Source organism: Pan troglodytes, chromosome 1, assembly GCF_028858775.2.
Source record: "Pan troglodytes isolate AG18354 chromosome 1, NHGRI_mPanTro3-v2.0_pri, whole genome shotgun sequence".
NCBI lineage: Eukaryota > Metazoa > Chordata > Mammalia > Primates > Hominidae > Pan > Pan troglodytes.
Window position 1 is genome coordinate 112,355,087 of NC_072398.2, and position 23,257 is coordinate 112,378,343.

Here is a 23,257-nt window from a genome sequence, read left to right on the forward strand (position 1 = left end):
CAAAAGGAAAAATAAATACACAAATTAAAAGAGGACAAATAATAGTTTTAATCAATGAAATAGTCAATGGCATTTTGGGGGCACCCTGGAGCCACTTCCTGGGAGTGTTCCAGAGATACAAGGGCAGTCTTCACAGAGATTAATGCCTTACCACAGTAGATTGCACTGGAGTGCTGCTTGGCTCGTAACCATTCTTTCTCTTCTGGGACCAGCAGAGGTGGGTTCCAGGTGACCCTGTCTGTGCTTCATGGTCTGTGCTTTCAGAGAATGCCCTGACCATGACCATAGGGATGGCCATCTGACCAAGTTAGGCATATTAATTATTTCTCAAAATTTGTCCAAGCTGGAATTGAGAAAAGGGATTCAGCCTCTCTCTGGCACTGGAAGCCAAAAGCCGTGAGGCTCTGCAGTCCTTGGCCACCAGGTAACTTCCCAAGGAGATGGTCAGTCAGCAGAAGGGAATGAGGCAGCAGGCAGAGAAAAGCCAGGGCAGGAAGACAATGGTGAGCTGGTCCAGTTGAATTCAGCTACATTCTTGTACTCCCTTTGGTTGCTTTCTCTTTTGTCCTGGCCTAAAGAGAAAGCTGGGTTTCTGTTGCTTCCCATCACAAGGTTAAGAAGAATGCATACAAACCCTGTCCGCAGAATAGCTCTACATAGCCATGGTTCAACATGCAGATTTAAAAGTGAACACCTAAGTGCTCAAGAGTTTCTAAAAAGAAAAGTGAGCATTTGAAATCCATCTGAGTAGCCCAAATGCATTCATTCATTTATTTACTTTATTCAGTCTTTAAACCAACACCTATTAAGCACCTTTTGTGTGCTAGGTTCTTCTGAGTCCAGGCTATTCATAGTTGGGCAAACCTCCATGGTACTCATGAAGCTTATAGTCTAGTGCAGAGGCAAACATTAAACCAAATTATCCAACATGTAAATGTGTAATTATAAATTCTGATAAGTGCTTGGAAGGAAAAGAATATGATGCTATGGGAAAATAATGGGATGGGCAGAGTTAAGAGTGGGCAGTCAGGAAGGACTCTCTGAGCAAGGGATACTTAAGCCAAAACCAAGATGGGGAAAAAGTCAGCCAGGTGAGAAATGTTATTAAGTTCATGCTCGGCACAGGGAACAGCATGTGCAAAGCTGTGAAGGAGAAAATGATAATAATAAAAACACAGTGCTTGCTATAAGCCAGGCATTCTTAGAATGAATCCTCACAACAATCCTGTGAAGTAAATACCATCATTAAGTCTCTTTTTTTCTTTCAGAATTGGAATCCAGGGCACAGAGAGGTTAAGTAATGTGCCCAAGGTCACACAGCTAAGTAGTAGAGCTGTGGCTCACATCTAGGAGGAGGCCATTGTGGCTGGAGCTGGTGGGTGATGTCAAGAATGGCAGATCAGGCTGGAGCTGTGTGGAAGGTCTGCGTCATGTCCAGCCTTGTAGGCCATGGAAGAGAGTTTGAATTTTATTCTATATAACCATGAAAAACAATAAAACATATTTAATCAGAAAAGTGCATGATATGTATATTTTGAAAAGCCAGTGATGGCATTTTAAAAATTCTATTTTGTGATTATGAAACTTCCATATGCTCATTTGGAAAACACAGAAAAGCACCAAGCGGAAAATAAAAATCACCTCTAATGCCACACCCTGCAAACAACAGATAGTCACTGTTAACCTCAGAATATAGTCTTCCAATCATTGATAAGTATTTGCATTATAGCATAGTTAGAATTATGCTGCACCTATTGTTTTGTCAACTGCCATCTAAGAGATATACAGTATCATATGGTAGTTTTGATCCAAGATTTTTCAGGAAGAAATGTACATTAGTGATGTGGGGTGTGGGATGGGAGGACAGAAAGAAGCTCTTGTTTCAGAAGAATTAGTCCAGCAGGAAGACAGGTCGTGTCTGGGACATGGGTTTAGGTTGTCACTTTGGAAAGCTGCTTTTGAGCCACATGTGAGCTCTCTGAAGATTCCATTTTCTCTGAGTTCTCCAAGGCAGAGACTAGCGCCAACACCTCTCCTTCCCCTGTAGGACTTACCCACACAAAGCAGCTGTCCTGTGCCACTCAGGCTGAGGAGAGATTGTCCTGCTGTGCCACTCTTGTACCCATCTTCCTTCTGCCTTCAGGAAGTCATAAATCTGGGATGAGGGGATGGGTAGGTTATAGGCCTCAGATAGCTCCACCTGTTCATACATACAATAAATCACCAGCTTTGTCTCAGGCACGGCCACAAGCACTTTTTACACGCGTTATTTCAGTGAATCCTCCTACAGCCTCTGAGTAAGTGGTATTACTCCTCACCTTCACTGGTGAGGAAACTGAAGCCAGAGAAAGAACAACAGCTGGAAAGTGGCAGAGCCATCGCTTCTGGGCTTTTTGGTTAAGATCAAATGTAAGTGGCAGAACCAGTGGAACTTGAGCATGTCAGACCCAAATTCCATGTGTTTAACTGCTTCTTCATACAGAATATGTCCCTTGAAACCCTTTCACATTTTTCTGCTTTGTTGGAGGCAAATGTTCATTACTTTCCATCTGACCCTAGGATTGCACTGGACTGAAGGATGGCCACAAATTATAGGTGAAGCTGACCAGCCCCAAAGATTGGGATATTAAAGACACATGAATAATGGGCAGGTGCTTGGAGGGTAGATAGCCAAGTGCTGGAAACCCAGGCTTGAACTACCGTGCAGACCCCCTGAAGAGAGGAAGCTGGACCACTTTGTGCTCTAAGATCAGGGCGAAGGTCTGAATCCTCCCACATCCATCATGGCCTCTGCCACAGCTGGATCAGGCTGGAATAACTTCCCTAAAGCTGGCTGGGAAAATCCCCAGGATGCCAGGCCACCAGGCAGCACTCCCAGGGAAGCTGACCCTGCTGCTGCCCCTCCCTTCCATTGATGGAAAAGTACAGGCAGCGCTGGTGCCCCTCAAGCCTTCAGGCAAATGTCTGGCTGCCCTCTGGACTCACCAACTGCAAGTAATGACGCTTTTGTCCTTGGTCCAAGGCTGAAGGAAAATAGTTTCCCAAAAAAGCAGTTAAAAAAATGTGGAAAATATCCACAATCCAAGTGTCTGCACAGAGTGGGGTGGGAAGTCTCCTCCTAGACAGGCTTGCAGCTGAAGATTCTGCGGTCCTCCTGCAAAGAGGCAGGGAAGGAATGTGAAACCCTATCACTCGGGGGGCAATGCACAGTATGGCTTTCACTTTCTGGCCACTCTGGGAATGGATCAGGGCTACAGATCATGCTGGAGAATCGCAGCCTCCTGAGAGTCAGCTCCACATACTGGAAGTTCAGCACATGCGTGAGTCAGGATACCTGTCAGATCCCCTGGGGAGCTCAATGGAGACCTGGAACACACAACTATTTCCTCATGGACGCTAAGGTCTCTCAGGCCTTCCAGTTCTAACCTACTCTTTATTATCCCGCCTTCTCTTCCCACCTCATGTAGTAATTCACAGGTTTACTTATGATCTTATTTGACACTTGGCAGCAAATGAGGAAGTGAGGTATAATAGATGGGTATTATTGGGTTTATTGTACAAAAGGGGAGCCTAGGGTACAGGGAGGGAAGTTGTCTGCTTAGGGTCTTATAGACCTGGGTCTCCTCTGAATCCTGGTTCCTTGCTGCTAGACCATGGCATGTCCCATAGTCTTATACCTGCAGCTGTTGTCTCAGAAGCAAGAAGTACGGGGAGTGAGCACTGGTCTTCAGTCAGTAGGCCTGACTTTCTGCGGCACTGTGCTTGGCCTATGGTTGGTTACTGATTGTATGAGTAAACGAGTGACCTTGGGCAAGTGACTTTACCTTTCTGTGCTTTGGTTTCCTCATCTGCACAATGCAAGTGTTGAGTTGGATAACCTCTGACATCTAAGCCCCATCCGGTTCCAGTTTTAAGTACCTATATTTTCTGATTAAATCCAAACTTCCTAGGCCCTGCCAAAGAAGCTGTTCCTTTCTTCCCAGTCCACTCATCCTCGTTTCCCAGCACAGACTCTCTGACATGACCTTTCCTGATATCTACCTTGCCCTAGTGGAGTGAGTGGAGTGCAGGGTCTGCCAGCCCAAGGCCTGCTTTGCCTTGCATCTCCACATAGTGCCCAGGCTGGGTTGCCCAAACAAAACGCTTTGCAGAGTCTTTGATCCCTTGCATAGTCCAGCCATGGAAGGATGAAGTGAGGCTGGTATTTGGGTGGAGACTGAAATGTGTGGATGAAAATCATGGGTATAGACACATGAGGATCTCAGTGTTGGGGTCAGGGGTGAGGTATTTAGGATGTGGATCATGGTGAGAGGCTGAGAAATGGTAGGTGGTAGGGGTGAGGCTTTTTAACTGGAAGAGGGGAAAATGCTGTGACTCTGTCATCCTAGGCTGTCTTCTGGATCTGGAATGGATGATTCAGAGGGTGCATTTCCTTTTTCTGGTCTTAGATGGCTGGGTGTTCCATGATTGGACTAATGGTATGGGGGATAGAAAAGGCAGGGAGGGCTCTGACAAGGTCAGGGACCTGAGTCTATGAGAGCTGGGTGAGCTTGAGGGGGTCTGAGGGCTTGGCTTTCCACCCTGTGGATGGCTGAACATTGTCTGGAGGTTCCATCAACATGGCCACGCATGGCTAACCAGGGTTGGTCTGGTGGTGCCAGTGGTTTGGGGAGAGAATGTAGAGGCTGACTTGGGGAACAAGGAGAACCTGGCACTGGGATGAGGGTGGGGTCACATCTCTGGGCTGGAATGGCCTACTTCTGTTGTGTGGAGATGGTGGAGAGGGGTGGGGGTGGTGTGGCTCCAGACTTCTCAGCCCAGCCACCATGTTGGAAATCAGTTTATTGAATTTACAGTAAAGGTTTTATGGGGCTTTCCTGGAAGCTTCCCATTATGGAAACTCTTGTGCTGGCAGTTTGGTGGCTAGTGTCTGGTTTGCTTGGGAGAGGTTGAGTCAGGCTCTGTCTTGATGGAAAGTTCCTCTGCCTGGGTCACTCGAGGGGAGCAGGCTGGGGGCCTGAGTGGGCCTGCCAGATTCTTGGAGAGGGTAGGCTGTCCTGCAGTTTGGTCCTGAGTGGGACCCCTTTTGTTTTCTCTCTGAGCATCCTCTGTGGGTTCTGGACATCTGTTCTTCAGGGGAAGCCATGGTGAAAAAGTCACCCCGTTATTAAAGCTATTTTCATTATTTTCCACATGTTTGAAAAGCACGAGATGCTGGTCCACTGAGCAAAAACAAACCAACTCCACAAAAATGGATTTGTTGATTATAAACAGCAGGAACACACAACTCACCGGACCACATCTGAATTGAGTATCCTTGAGCCCTGGTGTGAGGTCCCAACAGCTGTCCCCTTGCTGTCCCTTAGAAGTTCGTTTCTCCAGCATTTCCAACATCCTCTTGGACTCCCACTATACTAGTTCATTCTTGCATTGCTGTAAATAAATACCTGAGACTGGGTAATTGATAAAGAAGAGAAGTTTAATTGGATCATGGTTCTGCAGGCTATATAGGAAGCATGATGCTGGCATTTGCTCAGCTTCTGCGGAGGCCTCAGGAAACTTACAGTCATGGCAGAAGGTAAAATGGGAGAAGGCATGACACATTGTGGAAGCAGGAGCGGGGTGTGGGGAGGTGTCACACATTTCTAAACAACCAGATCTCGTGAGAACTCACTCAGTATTATGAGAACAGCACCAAGAGGATGGTGCTAAGCCATTTATGAGAAACCCACCCTCATAATCCAATCACCTTCCGCTAGGCCCCACCTCCAACACTGGGAATTACAATTGGACATGAGATTTGGGTGGGGACACAGATCTAAATTGTATCACCCACTTTCCACTTTGCACTGTCCTCCAAAACAAGGCTCACATAGTCACTGCAGGATGCCTGACTTCGTTAACAAGTAGAGCAGGGGCTTTGGCTCTAGATCTTTGAAAAGGCCCAGAGTCTAGTTTGTGAATGTGATGACTTCGTCATGTTGAGGCCCTGAAATGGAGACTGATTTGCACATTACCAGCCTCCCTTTAGCTATTAGTAGGACTATTGGATCTTGTGGCTCTGGGCCACCAATCCTCCCCCATGTACTTTTCATTTAAGCATTTATATCGCTAGTGTTCTTATTCTTTAAAACACAGGTACATTCACAGAATAGAACATCCTGCTTGGTATATGAATGACAATTGTGACATCATTGAGTTGTTAAGGTTTCTTCAGGTGCCCAGGTGTGCCCCTTTTGACAAGGGTGTTGAGGAGGATCTTAGCAGCAGCATTTTCATGGGAAGTGATGTTGCCCCTCCTCAGTGATAGTGAACAGCCATCTTTCTAATGGTCTCAGGTGTCCAAATGTGTTCTGTGCTGCCGTGGGAGACAGTAAGCTGCCCATCACTGGAGACGCCAGCTGGAATTTTCACTGATTGCTCTGAAGGATGGTTGGCCTGGATAATCTCTAAGTTTCCTGACCTGAGATGCGAAGGGGAAACTGCTTGTAGCAGACAGGTGTCAGCTTTGCAGTCCGCCAGACCTGAGTTCAAGTCTCAATTTCCCCACATACCTGGTTTTCTTCTCTGCAAAGAAGAGAGAGGAAAATAATATCAACTTTGCAGGACTCCCGTGAGGAATCCATGACATGGCACCTGGAGCTACGATGACTCTCTTATTATTTCCCCCTCTTCATTTCAAGTCAGTTGTGTGCTCAGGGTATGGACTCCACACTGGAACCAACCCTGCATTTAAAAATAAACAGCCACTTAGCTTCATTTGATACATGATATATACACCCACATGAGTGTTTTGTCTTGTTTGAATTTCTCCCCACTGTCTGTGTTTCCATCATGTGTGTCTGGGTGTGTCTGTCCTAGATGGCAAGCCCTGAGGCATTCTGAGTCGCACAAAGCACAATTATCTGCCTCGTAATGTTGAGGATGATGATAACAACACCGTTTTACAGTTATGATTGCATTTGACTTTCGAAGTACCTCTGGGAGGTAGGAAGGACTAATGAAGTAAGTGGCCGCAGTTGATGAGAGACTGCCCAAGGACACACAGCTGGCAGAGTAACAAGACCAGACCTAGAACAGGGGATCAGTTTGTGGATTTAGTGGAAGACTTTCCTGGCTGACCCTCCCTCCCACCCCTTCCTAAGCATTCTTTCATCATGTGCTCCTGAGCCCCTTTGTTCTGGGCTTGGCTTGAGCCCAGATGCCTCAACTTTCCGTGTGGTAGCATTATCTAGAAGGCTTTTCCCAGGACCTGCCTGGCCTGGGCGTCTGGGGTAGCTGAGGGCTCAGACACCCAGTGTGTGAATGCCCTGGGGAATTAGAGCAGTGGGCCCTGATGCAGACTCCTGCATCGCTGAGGGAAGACCAGGGCAGAGGAGCATGGCCAGAGTGGGCAGGTGACCATTTGCCCAGGAATCTGCAGGGCTGTCTTGCTTTAGAGAGTGAGGGTCAGTCGGTCAGTCTTTTTTTTCCTCCCTGAATTAATGTATTTGTTCATTCATGCTTCTGGCCTGCATGAAATATTATCCTCAGTGCTTTGTCATATACAGGAATGGTGAGATCCCCCCTGGCCCTGAGAATTTTGTAGTCTAGTTAATGGGTCAACTGGACAATGGAAATAGACAAATGGAAGCACCAGAGAATAATCTAAAGACACAGAGAGAGAAACAGTACTTTAGCAAAATTAGGGTTTAAATCCTGGCTCAGAGTGGGAAGCAGGGATTCAGCTGAAGGCTATTTTGGAATCCCAGGTATGAAGTAAAAAGGCCTAACCTAAAGTCATTGTGGAAGGGAAAAGGAGAGATACATCTGGGCGCAGGGACATGGCAGTCATTGTCTGATCTGCTCAACTTTTCACTCACAGCTCCTAGCTCTGGAAAATAGCCCAAAGCTTTTATTTTTGCCCAAGACTGGCCCTGGATTGGTCAGGGCATCTGACCCAAGTGCCACTAATCCAGAGGCTTGCCAGTGGCATGGCTCGTTTGAAAAGAGGAGCCCGGCCAAGCCAGATTCCCCACTAAGGGCTCTGAACCAGAAGACACTGAGAGAAAGGACAGCATTGGGACTGACGCTGCAACATCACGATGTTGCGTGGAGTGCAGCCAGGATGGGCACATGGAAGAGCAGGTGCTCTGAGAAGCAGGAGCTATGAGGTGGGGGAAAGCGACAGAGAGTATGGGGAATCAGAGAGCTGTTCAGTGGTAAGGAAGGGACAGAAAAAGTCGTTATCATGTCAATGACAGAACATTAGGTGGAAATGTACAAAGTCCCACTATCCAGGGCCTGAGGGCTGCTGCAGATCCAGAGCCAGCCTCTGCGTGCTGCTCCCACCCCACAATGCCAGGCCGTTTGGCTTTCTCTGGGTGCCCGGGTCCTTGCATCCTTCAAGAAACTCCCATGACAAGAGGAAAGCTTGGTTAGTCTCAGTCTTATGGAAACAGAATCTATGCTAGCCTAAGTCATTTCTTAGAGATCTGGAGAATGAAAGTCAGTGGAACGTCCCTAGGCACACACACATGTGAGTATCTCAGTGTAAACGTATCTGCAGACTCCACTACAACCCAGAAGTCCTGTGAGTGTGGGGCAAGCATGGCGGGTAGGGGGTGGTGGGGAGAGCGCCTAGTGCAGGGAGACCGAGGGATCAGGGAGGAAAGCACGGCCTCCCCTTCCTGGAGAGTCCAGTTGGAAGAACTCATGGGTCATGGCAGTAGAAAGTGCTACTTTTAGTTTCCTTCAGGATGTAGATGCCATTTAAAGTCAAACTATTTCCTAATACTGGTGCCCAGAAAATGATTCATTGGAGAATGCTGATGTTGTTTTCTGTGCCCGACATGAAGCAGTGTGATGCTGTTTCAGAGCAGAGGATATTGGCCCGAAGGGCAGTAACTCTGTGCTGTCCCCAAAGGCCGTTTCTGGGCAGTGTTTATCTTTTGTCTGCCTGAGACTCTCTGTGTGGCTGACTCTTCATCGTGATTCTTTGCATGCCTGTAACATGTGTCATCTACACGTATTCTTTTGGCACCCATCACCTACAGTTTTGGTTACTTCCCTTAGAGACTTGTGTTTGTGTCTGGGGGTGTGTTACTTTCTTTGCTTCCCCAGACCCTGGATCCATATTCAGGAGTCCCTGCTCCGACACTCTGTGCTATGTGAACTTCGACAAGCCACGAACGTCCCCACACTTCTATTTCCTCACCTGTAAAATGGGAATGATGACATCTGATGATAAGCAACCGTGGCCAACTTATCTAACAGAAATGAAGGTCCAATGCCAAGGTTGGAGAATGCTTTGTAAATTCCGAATTGTAGTGTTCAGTGAGAAATTGATAACATTTTCTTCTTGTAAGGACTGTACTTCATAGATTTTTAATGGCTGTCTCACATCGCAACCCCAAGATAACACACTGCTGAGCAAATAGGAGGAGCTCAATAAATAATTGTAGAATGTGATCATTGTTGTTCTCATCTTTACAAATTCCTTATTAATGCCGTTTTGTTGCTGCCAGATAACTCATTGTCTTCCCATGCTGACATTATATAAGTCTGGGACACACATGAACATGGGAAGACATCAGAAAGTTACATAACTGACCAGTAGAGAATAAACATCAGTTACACATAAAGGTTAAGTGCATTTTGGAGGTTACAAAAAGTGATGAGTGAATAATTGAGATAGGAAAGTGGTTTGTGGGAACAGCTATAAGATATAGATTGAGGTAGGTGGGATTGGGGAAGCTGCTTTTATCTAATTAAGAAGACCTTCCAGAGGAAGTGGATTTTCAGGAGCAGGTAGACAAGAGGGCAGAATGGGCTCGGTGAAGAGGAGGGCAGAATGGGCTCGGTGAAGAGGTGGCCAGAGAATATTCCAGACACATGAGTATCCTCCGAAGGCTGTGGGGCAAGATACCTTCAGGGTGGTTTGCCCCTCTTGACAGTTGGAATGGCTAGAGGGGTGTGTGTGTATGTGTGTATAGACATAGGGAAGAGGAGGGCAAGGGACAGATAAGAAGGGTGGGAAAGAGGAAAGGGAGGCCTGCTGGGGGTGGTGAAGACAATGTAAGACTGATAACCTTCAGGTGTGAGATGTTTTGGAGGAGCCCTGTTGAGATTTCTTTACACTGTATCCAATAAAGTTGTCCTCAGCTTCTTTGTTTGGATTTGGCACTTGGAAATGGGGCTAGTTTAAAATCAGAGGGAGGGATAAGGCTAAGAATGTGGGCAGGGTAAAGAAACCAGGTCCCAAAATCCATACAACAACTTACAGACCTTATGCCATTTTAGTTAAACTTGGCCTAGCACCTTTGGGTTTGAAGGTTTATCATTAAATAGCTTTTATTTACTTGCTTCTCATTGTGTAAAACTGTTAAAACCCCCAGGTTCCTATTTGTTCTAGGCCCCAGAAGTGAATAATTGATCATTAGGCATTGTAGCATTGGTCTGGGGCTTCTGAATGTGCACATCCACTCAAAGTGAGACAGAGGATGGGCCTTCCCCCTGTCCAAGCCAAACAGCTCAGTGTCACATCCTGGCTTCACCTATTTCCATGGATCCTGCAACCCAGACATGATCTCATCAGGGCCACTCCCTAGAAGGAAGTGGGGAAGCACAGGACTATTCTGTCTCATTTTCCAAATAGAGAAACTGAGGCACTGAGCAATGAGAGAAACTTAGTAAGGATGAGATAATGAGCTAGCTGCAGGGCTGAGAACAAACTGGGCTTTGGCTCAGAGTGGCTGCCATTCAGTACAATGTGTGTGTGTGTGTGTGTTTGTGTGTCTGTGTGCGTGCCTGCGAGCACACCTGTACATTCCCTCTCATCCTAAATCTCCCAAAGGGACACCCTGAAGATGACACAGTTTAAAAAGGGACCCCATTTTGCAAGACAGAATGTGTGACAATGAGCTAGTTATAGAACCTCTGTAAGTCCAGTGTCCTCACCTGTAAATAGGGAATAATGGTATCCATCTTTACAGTATTGTTGTAATGAGTCATTAAGGTTAGTAATGAATCTAAATATCAGGATCCAATTTCTGATCCCCAGCAAACATATGAGCCACCGGATCACAGTGCCCACTTGGTGGAGTTTATGTACTGACCTGACACCATTCTTGGTTACCTGGTTCAGTGGTGGAAGCCATGACCTGGTCAGCCTAGAGACCAGCTAATCTAATGTGCATCTGTATTCTATTAAATTTACTTTCCTAAGTATGTTATTTCGGTTGGGGAGGAAGCTAGCTTTGAGTGCCTACTATGTGCTGGGCAATTTTCTAGGTGCTCTATGTAAATGATCCTATTGAATCCTTCTCATAGTCTTGTGACAGGTATTACCAAAGCAAGGATTTGCATCCCCTAAGAAATAGTTACCTGAGTGTCCTGAACACAGAGTGGTAGAGGGAAACAAAACTGACATTTTAAGAATCCAAATTGAAGAGATCACAAAGCTGAATGCCGGCAAGACCAAACTCCCTCTCTCATGCCCACTGACTCTTCAACTCATTACAAGACATTGTCTTGGTAGCCATTTCATGAAGTTGGTCATACCCTTCTTCTTGCAGCTCCCTCTTTTCTGGCTTCAGCTCTTTTCTTGTTCTCTTTCCACCTCAATCTCTGTAGTCTCCACGGGGCTGCTGTTTCTCTGACTGCCTCTTAAGCATTAGCCTTCCCTTAGGGTTTGTCCTCAGCTCTTTTCTCTCTTCATGTTGAGTGCTTACCTTGAGAGAGCTTTTCCCTTCCAATGCCATAGGTCACTGCCAACTCCCAGATCAGTTCCCAGTGCTTCAGACTAAACAGTCAATTACCAGTTACCTCCCAGAATTTCCTCTTGGTGTCCCTGGCAGGCACATCCAATTCTGCATGTTCAGAATTGAACTCACCATCTCTCTTCTTAACCTGCTCCTTCTCCTTTACTCCTGGCTTGACGAATGACATCACCGTCAAGCTAGCCTCCCAAGCTGGAGCTGAGAGTTAGTCGAGTCCCCTCTCCACTAACAGTGGAGACCCCTCTATTTCCTTTACCCTCCACACCCAATCTGCACCAAGTCCTGCTGACCTTCTTTCCTTCGCATCTGTTCCCCCTTGCCGTTCCCTCATCTTGATCCTAATTTTGGCCCTCGTTTTTAAACTTGGCATCTGTTTTGCTTCCCTGCAGTTCAGCTGCTGCTCCCTTTACCAGAGTGATCCTTTTATAAATCTGCAAAATTGATTGATGCCTCTGTGGCTTCCTGTCATCTTTATAATGAAGGCCAGGCTCTCCATGATCTCCCCCTATCCACCCCTCTCCAGCTTCCTTTCTGGCCATGACCCCCACCTTCTCTATCTCCAGGTGGGGACAGAACATCTCCAATTTGTGCTAATGCCCATCCCCCACTTGTCTGTCCAGCAAACATCTCCTCAGCATGAGGGTCATCTCTCTTGGGAAGATCTTCCTGGCCCATCCACCCCTTCTGCCTTTGCAAGCCTGCATCCTTGGCACCCACGCCTCCCTGACTTGTCCTACCCCCTCAGTCTGGCTATAAACCTCTTGGGAGTGGTGATCATGCCTACTCACATGTTCCCCTGGTGTTTATCATAGTGTTTAGCACATAGTGGGAATTCAACCAATGCTTGTTGACCAAATGACTGAAGCAGGGTAACGGAAAATTCAAGTCCATGCTGATCTATTAATACCTGGACCTGAGGGGTGGTGAGCGCTCGTTCCCCCCGCTAGAGGGCACTCTGGTCGTGTGCTTCACTGGAGGCCGCGAGCAGTGTGGCTCTACTTGGGAGCCTTGTGAAACCTGTTACGCTCCCGTTGCTGGCAGCTTGAGCCAAGCTGCACAGACGCACTTACGGCTCAGGCCAGTCTCCTTACCAGGCGCCATCATTCTCTTCACATGGACCCTTTGTTTCTCTCATTGCCTTCCCCTCACCTCACCTCACCTCATGCTCCCCCTGGAGGTACACAACCTTCACCTATGGCACATTCAGAACTTTCCCTACTTCCTTTAGCGGTAGCCAATAATATCTGAAATAACTTCAGCTAAGACCCTAATTAATGCCCATTCCTGAGGGTGTCTTCCTCCTGTTGGGTTAGTTGCGACTTACCAATTGCTTTTAATGCCTTTGAGTGACATGGGACAGTGATGTGTCCTGGTGGTGGGGATATTTTTGATGGGAAGGATGGGGTTTCCCTAGAGCCCCTCAAGCCACCCCACACAGTGGCCTTCCTAGGAGTGCTCGGCCCCGCCTGTCGTGCTAAGGGCCCGCGTCCATTGGCGTTCCACTCACAACATGCCTACCTATGGGAGTGTGGTTGGGCCCTCGGGAAGTTAGTGTCCAGTTTTGAACAGAGTTGTACTTTTTATTTTTATTTTTTAAGAAAATGTGGTAAAAGTAATGCATTATTCAGCTTCATTCATAAAGCTTCTTTTTCATGGAGTTCCACAGTCTTATGTGTTGTGAAACCACACTTGAATTATTGTGGATAATTACTATTATCCACAATAATTGTGCATCTCTTTTTAAATACTGTGGGAATTACTCAAGGGTGATATCAAAAGGAATGGCACATCGGAGTGCTGGGGCTCTGGGAGCTGTGCCATTGGAGGGTCAGTTGAAGAAATGGGGATGGTGTAGACTGGAGAAGAAAAGACGTTAGAGAAGTATGACAGCTTCCTGACATGCAGATGCTTCTATTTCCATCAACATGTTATAAAGAATTAAAAAAATAAGTGTTGTCAATATTCAAGAAGCTCCTGGGATCCCTTTTGTAGAGCAGAATCTGGGGAGTGGGGTAAGACAGGAAACAACAGAAAATTAAAAAGCAAGAGAGGCTGAGAGTATCCACCATCATTAGTTGTGCAGGATGGGGGTGGGGGCCTCGTGGAGAAAGGCTGCAGCTTGCTTGCGGGCTTGGTTGGGAATAGTCAGAAGAGGGAGAGTTTTGGGACCCTCTACACCGAGTAGGAGATCCAAAGAGAAATACGAGGAAAAAGGATTGTAAGAGGATGATTGCTTTTTAGTAATTTTTGAGAACTCCCAGCATGTTTTGAATTGCATTTTCACCTACTCTAGGTTGTTAGACTCTTATTTGAATGAGATTTTATTGAGACAGGAATACATGGAATGCTGGGATTACCTGGGTTAAATGAGGAAGCATTTTTCTAATAACCAGTCAAGAGCAGGCCAGGCTTCCTCACCAGGATGAGTTGAGACCTACTGAGTTTGGATGAGCACCTGTAAGGAATGTAGGGGTGTTCTGCCCTGGGTGGAAGGCTGTGATGGCTTCTAGGATCCCTTTCAATTCTGAGGTTCTATGACTTCATGAAAACAAGACATTGCTGGACAAGTTTGAGTGGCCCACCTTCCTACCTGCCTATCCCACAGTCTGAAGTGGCATTTATGAAAAGCTGGGAACACAGAAGGAGACAATGGGTCTCCAGCCTACGGTGAACAGTTCTTTTCTGGCAGCTAATTTAGCTCTAGAAGATTCCAGTTCCCACCAAAACATTGAGAGATCATCCTGTAGTTTGGGGCACACAATCAGAACAGTTAAATAAAAATGCAAGTGGTTAGTTTTACATCTGCTGGGGACATTCCATGGCCAGCTACATAGAAGTCTAGGCATTCTATGTCTCCAGCCCTAGGAGCTGGGGATACAAGTGTCACTGAGACATAGCTCTTATTCTTGAGGCATTCATCATCTGTGGAAGAGAGAGCCATGGAAACCAGTGATTACAATCCAGTGTCCCAGCATAGATAGAAATATGCATAAGGAGGGGGACATGGGAGGGGAGGACAGCTTTGCTGCAGAGGCTGTTCTTGAGCAAATTTGAAAGAGTAAATGTGGTCTACCAATGAGGCTTACCAAGAGCAAGGCTATGGAAAAGGCATTCCAGGCAGACAAAGCACCATGGGCTTAGGAGCAGATATGTGAGGCCAAATAATGTATTAGGGGAGTTGAGGCCAGGGAGGGGTGGTCTGGCTGGATCCTGAAGGTCTAGTTATGAAGTTGTATGACATGAGACTGCAGAGCTGTGAAGGGCTTTGTCTTCCATGCTAAGGAGTGTCAGCTTTATCCTACAGAGGTTTTGGATTCCTGAAGCATTTTAATCCTACCCCTTTGTGGCGAGCAAATGGAGGATGGATTGGAGGGGTGTGAATGAGTGTGTACACATGTAAACGCACATTTATGGTTGTGCATGGTCCAGATAAGGGCTCAGGGGCATGGGGAAACTTCCCAAGCAGAGAGCTTCACAATCTGTTTCTAAACCAAGCTTCTATCCCCAAATTGTTTCACTTTATTCTTGTGGAATAATAAAAAAAGTCATTTAGCTCAATTATCTCATTTGACAGAGTTGGAAATTGAGGCCCCAAGAGGGATGGTTCCTTGCCCAAGGCTACATAGCTAGGGATTGGCAGATCCCATGGATTGTTGGCTCTTGATCCAGTGCTTTCTTTATGATGTCATTCTGTTTTCTGAAATTCTCTGATACCCATAGGACAATGTTCTAGCTCTGGAGAATGGCTGATAAGGCTTTGGCAATCTGGGCACAACTGTCTTTCTTCCCCATTAGGTCCCCAGCACATAGTATGCCTGGGGACATCTCTATGCCTCACTTTAAAAATCTCCTGATTCTACTCTTCCTGAAGAACTCCTACTTCCTCTTTAAGGTCCAGGGCAAATGTCACCTCTCATCTGAAGCAGTCCCTTAGCTCAGTGACTCCTCTGGGCAAAACAAATCATGTATCCTCCGTGTTTGTAAAGCACCCAATATGGCAGGTTTATTAGCTTCCCGCTCCATGAGTCTGCAGGCTCCTTGAAGAAAGGCATCATTTCTATCTGCTTCCTGGTTGTAGCTCCAGTGCCTAGCATGGTACCTGGCACATACTAGATGTCCACAAAATGTTTGTTGAATGACTAAATTAATGAATGTATCAATTAAAAGTCTCACCTCAAATCCCTTCATGTGGGTCTATTGTGAGGTCCTTGGGGCTCTAACTGAGTCCATGATTTTCTTATTTTAAAAATCATGAAGTGGCCGATGCTGGTGTTCTCAGTAGAAACACGTTAGAGTTGGAAAACTTTCTATGCATTTCTTTTCTCTAAAGCAAAGTGAAGGTGGGGACTCTGGGCTCATTGCTCTTTTGTAATTCCTCTGTATTATACTGAGCTGAGGAAGTTAATTTTCCCTGAATACTTTCGGCACTGTAGAATTTTTTTTTTCTCATGACTAACTTAAAGCTATTCTTACAGTTTAGATTTGTTTTGGGTCTTTAGGGGAAAAATTCTCTTACTTTTTTTTTTTTAAATTTCTTCCTTATCCTTCTCAAATTCCATGCTTGTTTAGTCTTGTTTAAACAATTAGATTCACTTTAAGAAAGCTAAAATTAGAGCCACTATGGGGCAGCACTCCTGCCCAGCCAGCCATCTTTTCCTCTCCAGAAGAGCCTTTTTAATCTGAGTCCTTTTGCCAACTGATAAACACCTCATGAGCAGCACCCAGGCCGTGTCTTTCCAAGAGTTAGCTGTTTCTGGATGGAGATGACTTGTTCTTTGTTTAAGGGAGAGCCATTTACAATTTTTTTTTTCATTGGATTGAAACTCCTGGGCCTGGTGCAGGCAAAGCTGAGAGAGGATGACCGTGGGGCCTAGGTGGATGCCATGTGTGAGCAGCTTGGGTTGTAGATATGTGGACACCTCCTTCCCTCGCCAGCTTCATTTTTGCCCGAGCCTCAGCTTCCTGTCAGCTGGTGGTTGTGGGCAGGAGGTTACACATGGCACTGAAGCCCTGGAGCCCAGTGGTATCAAGTGGGAACAGAAGTGTCTTCTAGAGCTCAGGGAAGTCTGAGGATGGTTTATGTGGAGTAACAGCCATCTGGGAAGCTGAATTCAGAAAGTGATTGCAGGGAATGGAAAGGAGTGGTATTTTTGGATCACCTTGCAAGCTTGAGGAATTGGGCTGGACATGTTCAAAACGTATTTTCATTTAGTCCTTGTGATAATGATCACTACCATTTGCTGAGCACTTAGCTTACACCAGGCAAATTACACACATGATTACATTCTGTCCTCAAAATGTTCCCCAGGGAGGACCTGATATTATTTCCATTTTACAGAATTGGAAACTGAAGCTTGGAGAAACTGGGTTTAAAGAACTTGCCCAAGGGTGGGAACCAGACTAAGCTCAACATCCTGTGCCCTCCACCAAGTCTACCCAGGCGGGGGGCTGAGGTCTTGAAAGTCAAGAGGGATTTTCAGAATACCATAAAATATGACCTATTGATTTTCCTCAAATGAGCAAAGAACAATTTCCCTAGCAAACAAATGATTATATTCTGAGCACACATTATTAAACCACAAGCAGCCTGGGGCCACAAAAAAGCCAGGTGTTGAAGGACAAATGCACATTGGTTTCTGAGTTTTTTCATTAATACTTTCTACTCATTCATTGTTTTGTCTTATGCTAGTTCTGCCTAACAGGCGAGTGGTAACAGGCACTGAGAGTGGAACAAAAATTGAAAAAAGTCTATATGTTCAATTTTTTTTTAGTGCATCAGGAAAGCTGATAATATTTAAGCAGTGTACCCCCCAGGCGTGCTTCCAGAACTCCACCGTTATTGATTCTGAGCAATACTGAGCGTGAATGTTGAAAGCAGGTGTTTGCGGGGGAAGGCTTGTTCCAAAGAATGATCTTTCTTCTGAGGTCTGACGATGTTGCACACCATTTTATGGGCAGACAGTTTATCTCCTGTGTCCTTTTGCTTGAGGTTATTACCAAATTTGAAATGCTCAAGGACACTCTTGGGCCTATGAATGTGGCCTGAGTGTGCTAGAATAGGGGTGGAGGTGGAAAGGTGCTATTTCCCTGGAATTTTAGAAACGGTTGGGGATAATGCCTTAAGTGGACCACTGCACTCCCAGAAATTACCTAGTTAATCATCTTCTTCTTGGGAAGTTCTCCAACAGGCAGACTCACAGACCATCATTTTCTCTAACTTGCAAACATTCTCCCTGGGGGAGAACAAGAGCACTCTGGTGTGTCTTCCTGTCATCATTCCTCACAAGGGCTTTGAAAGTGTGAGCACTGCAGATTCCCACAGCATTCGGAAGGATAGGGCTCTCTCTGCTTTACTGCTGTTATTATGCACAAGATCAGCTCTGTTGACAAAATCTCATGTGGACCTCCTGTTACTCCCTTCCTTTGGATGGTAAGGGTGGGTGCATGCGTTGGGTGGAGGAATGATACCAAAGCTACAGCAATGCCAGTGCATTTCTCCAAATCATCTCTATTAAGTCTCTGGAGTGAACAGGGACTGGGCCCCAGATGATAAGGCACTAATGAAATGTTTGTGCTGTACTTTGCACTTGTGTAAAAGAACAGATGTTAAATAACAACAATAATAATAGTAATATGATTTTGGTTTGGAGCTGAGGCCTCAGAATTTCAGAGATGGAACGCATATGGAATACATTCATAGCTCTGTATAATACTCTACAAACTGATTGGGTTCAGATGAGAAACATTTGTCAGCGAAGTTCCCATTACTGGGTGGGGTGGGGTCTGATTTGGGCTTTTACTGGAGGGGCTGCCTTAGGAGACAAGATGCTATTGTTAGCTGTGACAGTGGGAAATGTACTGCAGGCAATTCTCTTTATCTTCACATATGTTCTAAGCCAAGGAATTGTTGAAGTGGTTTGTTTCAGTCTGCTATACAGAAGGTGTGATGGATCAAATAGGAAATTCTTAGTAGGAGATCTGCTCAAGTTGCATATAGGTCATGAGAATTTTAGATTTCAAGTTCATCCCCATAAGGCCCCCGCTATTCTCTTGCCAGTAATGGGATATTGACTTTGGTGAAGTTATTGCAGGTTTGGGTAATCTAAAAGACCATATGTGATGAGTTCCAACATACTGATGGTTGGTTGTGGTAAATTGTGGTGGTGTTTGGGCGCAGTATACATAATAACAAAGCCTCTGTCATTCTAGTGTCTGGGCTGGGCACCACTTTCATGATAAGGTAAACCACCATGTGACTACATGTTTGCTCTGGGAAAGAGAAAGTTGAAGGTTTCCCCAGAGGGCTCTGTCCCTGGAGTTTCCTGGTCCTCTGTGGTTTGGCTTCCCCACTTGGGTGGTCTTAGTGATCTGCTGTTTTTATCCGGTTTCCTTGCTTCTATTTTAATCATCATCACTACCAGTCATTGTTGTATGTTCCAGTGGAAATTTTACAAATATTTGAAAATGAAATTGAGTTAGAGGTTTATCAAATAGAGATGTTTGCCACAGTTAGGGAGTATTTTAACATACGCATAAAATTACAAAGTCAAAGTCTATTTTAAGCAGGTTTATCCTTTGTGACGTGAATTGGGTTTTCAAGTTTTGTTTTATAAAACTCAGCTTTTGCAGAACTTCTCAGGGGTATGGGTAGATAAGAGACCTTCAAAGAGTCCGGAGGAGAAGGGTGCTGGGAGCTGGAGCCAGTGGGGGGCTGTTGAGGAAGAAGTCAACAATGGGAAAATGGACAATTAACAGACGTTAGACATTCAGATGGATGATGTAACAACCACCATTATTGTAAAAAAAAATCATCATTGATATGATCTTTTATCCAGAAAAACCTAAGTACTCCACCAAAAAACTCTTACATTTGGTAAATGAATTCAGTAAAGTTTCAGTATACAAAATCAATGTATAAAAATCAGTGGTGTTTTTATACACCAACAGTGATTTGGTTGAGAACCAAATCAAGAAGGCAATTACAGAAGCTACACATACACAGAAACCCTAAGAATATATTTAACCAAGGAGGTGAAAAGATCTTTACAAGGAAAACTACAAAACCCTGAAATTATGTTGACATAAACAAATGGAAAAACATCCCATGCTTATGGATCAGAAGAATTAATATTGTTAAAATGACCATACTACCCAAAGCAATAAACAGATTCAATGCATTCCCTATCAAAATGCCATGCCATTTTTCACAGAATTAGTAAAAAGAATCCTAAAATTAATATGGAACAACAACAACAACAAAAAAAAAAACAGCTCAAATAGCCACAGCAATCTTTAAGCAAAAAGAACAAAGCTGGAGGCATCACATTTTCTGACTTCAAATTGTACTACAAGGCTATAGTAACCAAAACAGCATGGTGCTGGTATAAAAATAGACAAATCAATCAATAGAAAAGACTAGAATACCCAGAAATAAATTTACATATTTACAGCCAACTGATCTTTGACAAAGTTGATATGAACATACACTGGAGAAAGGACACCCTTTTCAACTAATGTGCTGGGAAGGTGGACTTGCCATATACAAAAGAATGAAACTGGATCTCTATCTCTTGCCATGTACAAAAATCAACTCAAGATGGATAAAAGACTTAAATGTGAAACCTGAAATCATAAAAGTAAAAGAAGAAAACCTGAGGAAAACTCTTCTGGACATTGGTCTAGGCAAAGAATTCATGACTAAAACCTCAAAAACACAGGCAATAAAAACAAAAATAGACAAACTAGACTTAATTAAACTAAAAAGCTTCTACACAGCAAAAGAAATAATCAACAGAGTCGACAACCTGTGGAGCAGGATAAAATATTTGCAAACTATGCATTCTATACATCTGACAGGAGACTAATATCCAGAATTGACAAGGAACTCAAACAACTCAATGACAACAGAACCCCCAATAATCCCATTAAAAAGTGATCAAAGAACATCAGTGGACATTTTTCAAAAGAAGACATATAAATGGCCAACAGACATATGAAAAAATGCTCAACATCATAAATCATCAGAGAAATGCAAATTAATACCCCAATGAGATATCATATTAGACCGGTTAGAATGGCTATTATCAAACAGACAAAAAATAACAGATGATGGCAAGGGTGTGGAGAAAAGGGAGCTCTTATACATTGTTCATGGGAATGTAAATTAGTACAACCTATATGGGAAATAGTATGGAGATTTTTGAAAGCACTAAAAATAGAGCTACCTTTGGATCCAGTAATCCCACTTCTGTCTATCTACTCAAAGGGAAGAAATTATTATATCAAAATATACCTGCACCCATATGTTTATCACAGCACTATTCATAATAGCAAAGATGTGAAATCAACCTAAGTTTCTGTCAGCAGATGATTAAAGAAAATGTGGTATATATATATATGCAGTAAAATACTACTCAGCCATAAAAAGGAATGAAATTATGTCTTTTGCAGCAGCATGGGTGGACCTGGAGGCCATTATCTTAAGTGAAACAAGTCATACACAGAAAGACAAATATTACATGTTCTTGCTTATAAGTGGGAGTTAAATAATGTGTATATCTGTACATAGAGTGTGGAACGATAAACAATGGAGACTCAGAGGGTAAGGGGGTGGGAAAGGAGGATGAGAAATTACTTATGGAAGATGGCCGAATAGGAACAGCTCCGGTCTACAGCTCCCAGCGTGAGCGACGCAGAAGACGGGTGATTTCTGCATTTCCATCTGAGGTACCGGGTTCATCTCACTAGGGAGTGCCAGACGGTGGGTGCAGGTCAGTGGGTGCGTGCACCATGCGCGAGCCGAAGCAGGGCGAGGCATTGCCTCACTTGGGAAGCGCAAGGGGTCAGGGAGTTCCCTTTCTGAGTCAAAGAAAGGGGTGACGGACAGGCACCTGGAAAATCGGGTCACTCCCACCCGAATACGGCGCTTCTCCGACGGGCTTAAAAAACGGGGCACCACGAGATTATATCCGGCACCTGGCTCGGAGGGTCCTACGCCCACGGAGTCTCGCTGATTGCTAGCACAGCAGTCTGAGATCAAACTGCAGGGCGGCAGCGAGGCTGGGGGAGGGGCGCCCGCCCTTGCCCGGGCTTGCTTAGGTAAACACAGCAGCCGGGAAGCTCGAACTGGGTGGAGCCCACCACAGCTCAAGGAGGCCTGCCTGCCTCTGTAGGCTCCACCTCTGGGGGCAGGGCACAGACAAACAAAAAGACAGCAGTAACCTCTGCAGACTTAAATGTCCCTGTCTGACAGCTTTGAAGAGAGCAGTGGTTCTCCCAGCACGCAGCTGGAGATCTGAGAACGGGAAGACTGCCTCCTCAAGTGGGTCCCTGACCCCTGACCCCCGGGCAGCCTAACTGGGAGGCACCCCCCACCAGGGACACACTGACACCTCACACGGCAGGGTATTCCAACAGACCTGCAGCTGAGGGTCCTGTCTGTTAGAAGGAAAACTAACAAACAGAGAGGACATCCACACCAAAAACCCATCTGTACATCACCATCATCAAAGACCAAAAGTAGATAAAACCACAAAGATGGGGAAAAAACAGAACAGAAAAACTGGAAACTCTAAAAAGCAGAGCGCCTCTCCTCCTCCAAAGGAACGCAGTTCCTCACCAGCAATGGAACAAAGCTGGATGGAGAATGACTTTGACGAACTGAGAGAAGAAGGCTTCAGACGATCAAATTACTCTGAGCTACGGGAGGACATTCAAACCAAAGGCAAAGAAGTTGAAAACTTTGAAAAAAATTTAGAAGAATGTATAACTAGAATAACCAATACGGGGAAGTGCTTAAAGGAGCTGATGGAGCTGAAAACTAAGGCTCGAGAACTACATGAAGAATGCAGAAGCCTCAGGAGCCGATGCGATCAACTGGAAGAAAGGGTATCAGCGATGGAAGATGAAATGAATGAAATGAAGCGAGAAGGGAAGTTTAGAGAAAAAAGAATAAAAAGAAATGAGCAAAGCCTCCAAGAAATATGGGACTATGTGAAAAGACCAAATCTACGTCTGATTGGTGTACCTGAAAGTGATGGGGAGAATGGAACCAAGTTGGAAAACACTCTGCAGGATATTATCCAGGAGAACTTCCCCAATCTAGCAAGGCAGGCTAACGTTCAGATTCAGGAAATACAGAGAACGCCACAAAGATACTCCTCAAGAAGAGCAACTCCAAGACACATAATTGTCAGATTCACCAAAGTTGAAATGAAGGAAAAAATGTTAAGGGCAGCCAGAGAGAAAGGTCGGGTTACCCTCAAAGGGAAGCCCATCAGACTAACAGCGGATCTCTCAGCAGAAACCCCACAAGCCAGAAGAGAGTGGGGGCCAATATTCAACATTCTTCAAGAAAAGAATTTTCAACCCAGAATTTCATATCCAGCCAAACTAAGCTTCATAAGTGAAGGAGAAATAAAATACTTCACAGACAAGCAAATGCTGAGAGATTTTGTCACCACCAGGCCTGCCTTACAAGAGCTCCTGAAGGAAGCACT

The 23,257-nt window shown here is 45.1% G+C and overlaps 2 long non-coding RNA genes across 2 annotated transcripts in view; one reads left to right on the forward strand and one right to left on the reverse strand.

The window, feature by feature from the left end:
* Positions 1–2,060, forward strand: part of LOC107967857 (uncharacterized) — a 28,159-nt gene extending 26,099 nt beyond the window's left edge. Inside the window, exon 3 of the long non-coding RNA XR_001708597.3 lies at positions 1,269–2,060. This is a non-coding gene — a long non-coding RNA (uncharacterized LOC107967857). The remainder of the gene's footprint in view (positions 1–1,268) is intronic.
* LOC104002213 (uncharacterized) lies at positions 31–21,886 on the reverse strand. The gene is made up of 5 exons (XR_674327.5): positions 21,394–21,886; positions 5,293–6,567; positions 2,986–3,154; positions 2,055–2,200; positions 31–572 (listed from the first exon to the last, which is right to left on the reverse strand). It is a non-coding gene; the product is annotated as an uncharacterized LOC104002213 (long non-coding RNA).
* Positions 21,887–23,257: the final 1,371 nt, after the last annotated feature.